This window comes from Mytilus galloprovincialis, chromosome 5 (assembly GCF_965363235.1).
Source record: "Mytilus galloprovincialis chromosome 5, xbMytGall1.hap1.1, whole genome shotgun sequence".
NCBI lineage: Eukaryota > Metazoa > Mollusca > Bivalvia > Mytilida > Mytilidae > Mytilus > Mytilus galloprovincialis.
Genome location: NC_134842.1, coordinates 93,010,061 through 93,019,477, shown reverse-complemented (window position 1 = coordinate 93,019,477; position 9,417 = coordinate 93,010,061).

Here is a 9,417-nt window from a genome sequence, read left to right as displayed (position 1 = left end):
TGAGTTGGTAATTTTAAGGAAATTTTGCTGTTTTTTGTTATTATCTTGAATATTATTATAGATAGAGATAAACTGTAAATAGCAATAATGTTCAGCAAAACAAGATCTACAAATAAGTTTCATGACCAAAATAGTCAATTGACCCCTTAAGGAGTTATTGCCCTTTATAGTTAATTTTTAGCATTTTTCATAAATTTTTGTAAATTTTTAGAAAATATTTTCCACTGTAATTACTGGGCCAAGTTCATTATAGATTGAGATAATTGTACCAACAAGAATGTTCAGTAAAGTAAGATCTACAAACACATCACCATCACCAAAACACAATTATGTCATGAATTTATCTGTGTCCCTTGTTTAATATGCACATAGACCAAGGTGAGCGACACAGGCTGTTGAGAGCCTCTAGTTACAATTTTTATATAACATGGATCAGTGGTCTTATAAAAGGTACATCAAATATAAACTTATGAAAAAAAACTTAACTCTAAAATGATGATATAGTGGTCATTTGCACATGTTTGATCTGTGAATTAACTTAAAATTGAATACAGTAAATGCCAGAAGTAAATTTTTAAGAAACAGGAATCCTCTTACACATTTATATCAGCTGCTAAAAATTTTGCGGTCGTATTTGGTATCACGTTGTAACAGTTGTCCACATCGTCGTCTGTGTCGTCCTAAGACATTTGGTTTCCAGTAATAACTTTAGTATAAGTAAATAGAAATCTATGAAATTTAAACACAATTAAGGTTTATAACCATAAAAGGAAGGTTGACATGTATTTTAGGGGTAATGGTCATAACATTTTAGTAATAAGGGGCAATAAAAGAGCCTTAATGAGCATTTTTCTAGTTAATGGTTAGGATTGACTTTGGGGGTTATGGCTCGAACCCTTTAGGAATTAGGGGCAATACTCCATTGAAAATTTGAATTGAGATTATGAACATATCTTGAGGGAAAAAAAAAAAATTTGGAAAAAGGGGGCGGGGGAGGTAAGAAAAAAATTGGGGGGGGAGGGGGTGCAATTTTTTTTTTCTTTTTCAGATTTCAGAAATTAAAAAGAAAATGTCTTCAAATATTTTTCTATTTTTCTATTATTGCACAAAAGGCAAAAAAAAGGGGGGGGGGTTCAACTCGCAACAGCATAGTGTATTGCTTAAAAGCAAAAAGATGAATATAAATTCAAATCATATAACCAGTTCTAAGTTCTTTGACTACAGTTATTCTGTGTCAGAAACCTGTTATGTGTCAAATATTTAATTACAATCCAAATTCAGACCTGTATCAAGCACGTATATTGTGTCCATTTTTGCCCCAACTGTTCAGGCTTGGATCTCTGCGGTTGTATCATGCTGTGCTCAGTGAGGCATTTTATTTAAATTATTAGTCCCCTACCAATGAAGTCAAAGGGAACTTTATGTTTGCACTCTGTCCGTTTGTCTGTCTGTCCTGTACATCTGTTAGTCTGGCAAATCAGTTTTCTTCCCTAGAATTAAATTTTTGATGAAATACTTATTATAAATTACTAGATTTATGTTCAAAGGGAAATAACTCGTTTTTTAACTTTCCCTCAAAATAAATTTTTCATGAAAGATTTGTAAAAGACATTGTATTAAGATAAATGACTTTTTGGATTTTTCTTTTTCTTTAGTAAATAGTTTAGTATAGGTTTGTTTGCTATTTTATGTAGTTTACACCATTGTATTGTATTAAAAAGTTGATTTTTTACCATGATGGAGCAACATCACGAACGGATTTTCGGGGTATGCTAATTTTCCGAAAAAAGTAATCCCACTTCTTACCTCGAAAATTTAGCCACACATGTGAAAATGTCTCAGCTTCGAAACAAGCCATTTAATGTGCGTATTGTTATGCATTTACTTTTCTACATTGGCTAGAGGTATAGTGGGAGGGTTGAGATCTCATAAACATGTTTAACGGTCTGATAACCCCGCCGCATTTTTGCGCCTGTCCCAAGTCAGGAGCCTCTGGCCTTTGTTAGTCTTGTATTATTTTAATTTTAGTTTCTTGTGTACAATTTGGAAATAAGTATGGCGTTCATTATCACTGAACTAGTATATATATTTGTTTAGGGGCCAGCTGAAGGACGCCTCCGGGTGCGGGAATTTCTCGCTACCTTGAAGACCTGTTGGTGACCTTCTGTTGTTGTTTTTTCTGTGGTCGGGTTGTTGTCTCTTTGACACATTCCCCATTTCCATTTTCAATTTTATTTTCATCATTCATATCCAAGTTTACGATATGGAATGAGCTACAGAAGACAATGTTACCATTACCGCCAATAGCTATGGAGAAACAATTGCACCTATTGACCTATCATGACTCACATTATTACTTTTACAATCTCAAAATGTGTACTAGGTTTTGGCTTTTCAATTATTTCGGCCTCAATCATTACTGAAGAGACATTAATTGTTTAATTGCATATTTTGTGCAGTAAAATTACTACCATTATTGTAATTACGGTATGTTATATATGTATACACATTGGGATGAAGTAAAAGTCTCTTCATGAAAATGTAATTTCTTTTATAGTTGTATCCCACCACCATCATAACCACCAGCACGAACATAACACTGACCTACAGGTTGGAGACCAAAATGTTATAGGTAATTGTCAAATAATTCATGCACGCCATAGATTTGTTGGAAATTATCATATGGCATGGCCGCTACATTTAAATTTAATCTCATGCATCAATTCTAAATAAAAAAATACTGTTAATTAAAAAAAGGAAGCAGAGGTATGTGTGCCATGTGTGTGGCTGTTCTATTTTACCCCTTTAAGAATAAAGATGATAACTTCCAATTAATCTATATGGCTGGCATGCATAATTTCTTAAACAAAAAAATGTTTAATCCTTATAATTTTCAACCCAAACTTTTGTTTTTGTTAAATACTAATTAATGATAAATACACAGTGTACATGTTGTAACTAATGAGTAAGCTGCCAGGTTGACTTGCTAAAATCCATAAATGTGTGAATAATGCAATAGTCTACAAAATAAAACAAAATCTACGGCTAAACTCCATTTTAGCTCACCTGGTAACTTTTACAAAAATCTTCTTATCTGAAACTACTTGGCCACAATCATCGTTTAGGTATCTAGTTAAAAAAATGAGTTTCGATGGTCTTGCCCACCTACCAAGATGGCCGACATGGCTTAAAATAGAACTTTGGGGTTAAATACAAGTTATGTCTATTATTTTGAAAACCGTTACAAATAAAAAAAAAAACTCACATGAGCAAAATTGTTGAGAAAGTTAAACTTCACCTTTTGTCCAGTATAAACTGTCAGACTATTGCTTATAGAATGTTATTGTCCTTAAATGACAAATTTTACCGATATTTTCTCATTTTTGCCTTTTATCTTGAAAACTATAATAGAGAGAAACCTTAAAATGCTAAAATGATCAGCTCGATATTTTCTAAAATAAAGTATAATGAGTTATTAGGGCCCCGCCTTAAGGCGGGTCGGCGGGGTCGCCCTATAGTAATCAGTCTGTCCGTCCGTCCGTCTGTATCTAGAGAACCATTATGATTTCATACTTTATACTTTACATGTTTATTAACCACCACCAGAGGGCGTGTCATGGCCCTATAGTCCGTCCATCCGTCCGTCCGTAGGCGGGTCGCCCTATAGTGATCAGTCTGTCCGTCCGTCCGTCCGTCCGTAACACTTTAACTTTGTGTCCGCTCCATATCTAGAGAACCATTATGATTTCATACTTTATACTTTACATGTTTATTAACCACCACCAGAGGGCGTGTCATGATGTATGTACAACTTCCTAGGTCAAAGGTCAAGGTAAAAAAAACTTTGGTTTCAGTTGACAACCCTGTGTCCGCTCTATATCTTGAGAACCGTTATGATTTCAAAGTTTATACTTGACATGTATATGAACCAACACCAGAGGGTGTGTCATAATTTACGAACGACTGCTTAGGGCAAAGTTCAAGGTCAAAAACTTTGGTTTCAGTTGACAACCCCATGTCCTATGGTAAAGATCGTGTCCGCTCTATATCTTGAGAACCGTTATCATTTCAAAGTTTATACTTGACATGTATATAAACCAACACCAAAGGGTGTGTCATAATTTATGTGCAACTTTCTAGGTCAAAGGTCAAGGTCAAAAACTTTGGTTTCAGTTGACAACCCCATGTCCTATGGTAAAGATCGTGTCCGCTTTATATCTTGAGAACCGTTATCATTTCAAAGTTTATACTTGACATGTTTATAAACCATCACCAAAGGGTGTGTCATAATTTATTTACAACTTCTTATGTCAAAGGTCAAGGTCAAAAACTTTGATTTCAGTTGACAAACGGTCACAAACCCATGTCCTATGGTAAAGATACAATTTTTTAATGCACATTATTCACAGCGGGGCCCACAGAGATGGCTCCCATCTCAATGATATCTAGTTGCCCTTTATAGTGGAGTGACAAATCAAGAGAAAGGTGCTTGTTTCAGGACATAAATGGACGGCATAACTGCAGGCTGAAAATGAATATTCTGAAAAGCTAATGCATAAATCTTACCTTTTTACCATTTCCTACGGAGCAGTGTTACATAAAATGAAAATAAAAAGGCATGTTGATTTTTTTTATTCAAAATACAACTCGACAAACTATTTTACTTTTATTTCTTTTTATATTCATCAAACTCTTGATTATAGTAAGTTAAGGGAAAAACAGGACAGTTGCAAGACAATGTTGATTCTCTAAACTTGGAAAATCACCTTCTGAAGGAGAAACTAAGGGAGAAAGAAATTAAGATAAAGGAGTTGGATGAAAAAGTGGAGGATTGTAATTTAAGAAGTGTGGATGCTTTGAAATCTGCAAATTACAATGAGCAGTATTCACATTCGCATTGTGAACTATCCAGAAAAAAACAATGAACATCTACATGCTGAATTTATCAACCTTGTCAAAAAAGACTTGAAGATTAATTTGGAGCCTACTGATTTAATTGCCATACATCGTATTCCTGGAAAAGAAGGGGCAATAGGACCAATCATTGCCAAAGTAAGAAACACAGATACGAAAATTAAGATCATGAGGAGCAAAAAAGGATTGAAAAAAGATATAAAATTCCATGATGATATCACCCAGAAGAACTTAGGACTGATGCAAGACTTAACCTAACTGGGAAACTAGAGAATGTTTGGTTTTATAACTGTAGTGTTTATGGGAAGCTCCAGAACAGTAAAAGTGGTAACCAAAGAATAAAGTTTGACTTGTTTGACAATATAGAAGAGAAAATTAGAAAGAAAACAGCTTCATGAGTTGTTTTGAAATACTGATCTTAAGAAGGGAGATAACTCTAACTCTTTTTTAAATTGTAAAAATGTTGGTCTCATCTGTTTATGTTACATTTCCATTCCATTGTATATGAGCATAGTTGAAAGTTTTGATGATAAGGGAGATAATTCAATATATTTTTCAAGATAACAAAATATTTTTCAAGATAACAAACAGATTGTTTCCCCCTTCAATTCAAGTTACTTTTACCAGGCTACACTTCTGTGACTTCAATAAATAAATAAAGAAACAAAGAAGCAATCAATTCATTCTTTGCTTTAAATCACTATTAGACTACAAAAATGATTATTTTTTTTTAACTTTGAGTAAGATAATCTTCAAGTCTATGTTGATACATTTTTTTTCTGTTGTGTTCATTTTTTTATTAATTTTTAAATATTATACCGTTCATAATTTACGCCAATACTGTGAAACCAATCTGATGTGTTTTGTACATTATCACCAGTGTCATTTTATTGTATGTGTGTTGTGTGTATGTGATTACAATGTGTACTTTATTACTGTTTTACAATTAACTTATTTGCTCTCCGGTTTATGTTCTATCTGTTATATATGCATAACCTATGGGAATAGATAATAATATTACTATACTATCTATGAATGTAATGGGTTTATTTTCTAATAAAAAGAAAAGATTGGATGTCTTTGATTGGGCAAAGGGCAAACATGCTTCAATTATATGTTTTCAAGAAACACATAGCAGTAAAGATGTTGAAAAAATATGGGAAGAAGAATGGGGCAATACTTGCATTTTTTGTCATCATAACAATAGAAGCGCTGGAGTTAGTATCATGTTTAAAAAGGGTTTAGATTTACTATTCATGACACTAAATTTGACCAGAATGGTCGTTATATTGTTATTGATATCACTTTATTTGAACAGAGATTTACTTTAGTATGTCTTTATGGATATAATACGGATGAACCATTATTGTTTGATGATATATTATATAAAATAGCATTGTATGCTAATACTAGTATTTTATTATGTGGTGATTGGAATGTTGTCCAGGACTGCAATTTAGATACATATAACATTTTACATATAAGAAATCCCAAATCTCGTGAAAAGATTGAAGAAATTATTGAAAAATTAGAATTATTAGATCCTTGGCAAACATGTCACCCTACTGACAGAAAATTTACTTGGCGTCAACCATCTCCTATTAAACAAAGTCGACTAGACTATTTCTTAGTCACTGAGGACATATATTCTCTTATGAAGAACACGAAGATTATACCCGGTTATAAGACAGATCATTCTGCCATTGTCTTTACTTTTTCTGCCAGTCTTGCTAAGCGGGGAAAGGGGTATTGGAAATTTAATTCACAACTTGTAAGAGATGTTGAGTATGTTGAGAAAATTAAGACATGTATAAAAGACACTATTTCTGAGTATTATCTTTCAGGTGACATTCAAAATTGTCTCGATGTTAAACTTACATGTAATGATCAATTATTTTTTGAAATCCTGAAGATGAAGATCAGGACTTTGTCCATTTCTTATAGTATTGAAAAAAATAGAGAGGATAGAGAACATACATCTAAGCTTGAAAAAGAGGTTGAACAATTAAAAAATATTATGAATATGTCACCAAATGTTAATGTTCAAGCTACTTTATATGGGAAGAAACTAGAACTAGAAAATAAAAGGGAACAAAAGATTGAAGGTTTACTCCTCAGATCAAGAGCAAACTGGCATGAAAATGGAGAAAAATGCTCTGAATACTTTTGCAAATTAGAGAAGAGTAATTTCATTAAAAAGACAATGGCTAAATTGATTGATGACCAAGGTAAACATATTTCTGAACAGTCAAGCATTCTTTTTGAACAACAGAAATTTTATAAAACTCTGTATTCAAGCAGAAGATCTGACAGGGAAGACAACTCTTTTTATAACCATAATGTTAAACTCACACAGGAACAAAGTGATCAGTGTGAGGGTAACTTGACATTTGATGAATGTGCTTTGGCACTGAAACATATGACAAATGGTAAGAGTCCTGGTTCCGATGGATTTACAGTTGATTTTTATAAAAAATTTTGGAGAGATCTCGGTCCATTTGTATATCAATCTTTATATTTTGGGTATGAGCATAGAAATTTTTCTAGTTTTCAATATCAGAGTGTCATTACTTGCTTCCCAAAAGATGGAAAAGATAGGAGATATATGAGTAATTGGCGGCCCATCAGTTTACTGAATACTGACATTAAAATAGCTTCAGCAGCTATAGCTAACAGACTCAAACCAGTATTGCCATTTATTATAAGTGACACTCAGAACGGGTTTATTAAAGATAGGTTCCTTGGGGAAAACATTCGCTTATTATATGATCTTATGCACTATCTGGAAGAGCATAATATGACTGGTTTACTGTTACTTGTTGATTTTGAGAAAGCATTTGATTCTGTTGAGTGGGATTTTCTAGTAAAAGCTCTAAAAAACTTTAATTTCGGACCATCTATATGCAAATGGTTTGAGACTCTCTATTCAGAAGCTAAAAGCTGTGTAATAAATAATGGTAATTTTTCAAGTTTCTTCAATCTTGAGCGAGGCTGTAGACAAGGTGACCCCCTATCCCCATATTTATTTATTATAGGTGTTGAATTATTAGCTCTAAAACTAAAATCTACATCTGACATCCATGGTATTCCTATTCACAACAAAGAATTGTTGTTGAGCCAGTATGCTGATGACACATTTCTTGTTTTAGATGGAAAGGAAAAATCTTTAGAGGAGACTTTAAAATGTTTTGATTCTTTTAACAGGGTCTCTGGGCTTAAAATGAATGCATCCAAGACCAAAGCTGTTTGGATTGGAACCAAAAAATATTCAGACCATATACTTTGTCAATGGACAAAGTCAAATTTCAAACTTTTAGGAATAGATTTTACAAGCTATGTTAGATATAAATTTCACAAAGAAAATCAAGGAAATGTCATCAATACTTAAGGCTTGGGAACACAGAAAACTTACATTACTTGGTAAAATTACTGTTGTAAAGACTCTGGCATTACCAAAGATAATTCATTTGCTCACAGCTTTACCAAATCTATCCCATATTAAAATTAAAGAGTTAAATACTCTCTTTTATAACTTTATTTGGAATGGGAAATTAGAACGTATAAAACGCAATACACTAATTGGGGATTTTATGCAGGGAGGTTTGAACATGGTGCATTTGTCATCTTTTAGTACATACCTAAAAATAAGCTGGGTCAGAAGACTTCTTTTGAATTTAGAGGGATCATGGCAGACATTATTACTGTCTGAATTAACCAAATTTGGTGGTGACAGAGTCTTTTCTTTACAAAAAGAAAAACTGCTAGAAATTCATGGCTATGTTAAGAATCCTTTTTGGAAAGATGTTTTAGTTTGCTTACATACTGCAAAGCCTTATACTAAGGCTTGTACAAATGATATATTATCGCTAGATATTTTAAATTTTGTGCCACTTTCAGATTACACTATTTATATGCAATGGAAGGACTTTGGTGTACAGTATATAAAATACCTTGTAAATGGTCAAAACAAAGACTTCTTTACATTTGAAAAGATTAGTCATAAGATTCTTACAAATAATTTTCTGAAATATTACAGTCTAATCTCCAATATTCCAAAATTTATTAAAGATCACATAAAAGAATATTGTGATTCTCAACAGATTGAAAAAGTCAACATCTCTGATGCTTTTTGTACTCAGATTATTAATAATAAGAAACCAAAATTTGTGTATAAGAGTCTTATTGATCATATATTTCAACCTACTCTGAAAAATTTCATAAATGGGAGCAGTTGATAGACTCAGAAATTGAAAATTGGCAAAAATATTTGATGCTACTAAGGAAGTCTTGCAAAGATACCTATTTAAAAAGCTTTCAATACAAAATACTTCACCAAATAATTCCTACAAACTCTTTTTTGTACAAGATAAAAAAGAAAGATTCTAGTTCATGTACTTTTTGTAAACTTGACGACGAAACTATTGTACATTTTTTCTATGATTGTCCAATAACATATCAATTTTGGTCATCATTATTACAGCAAATAAGATTGTATAGCAGGGA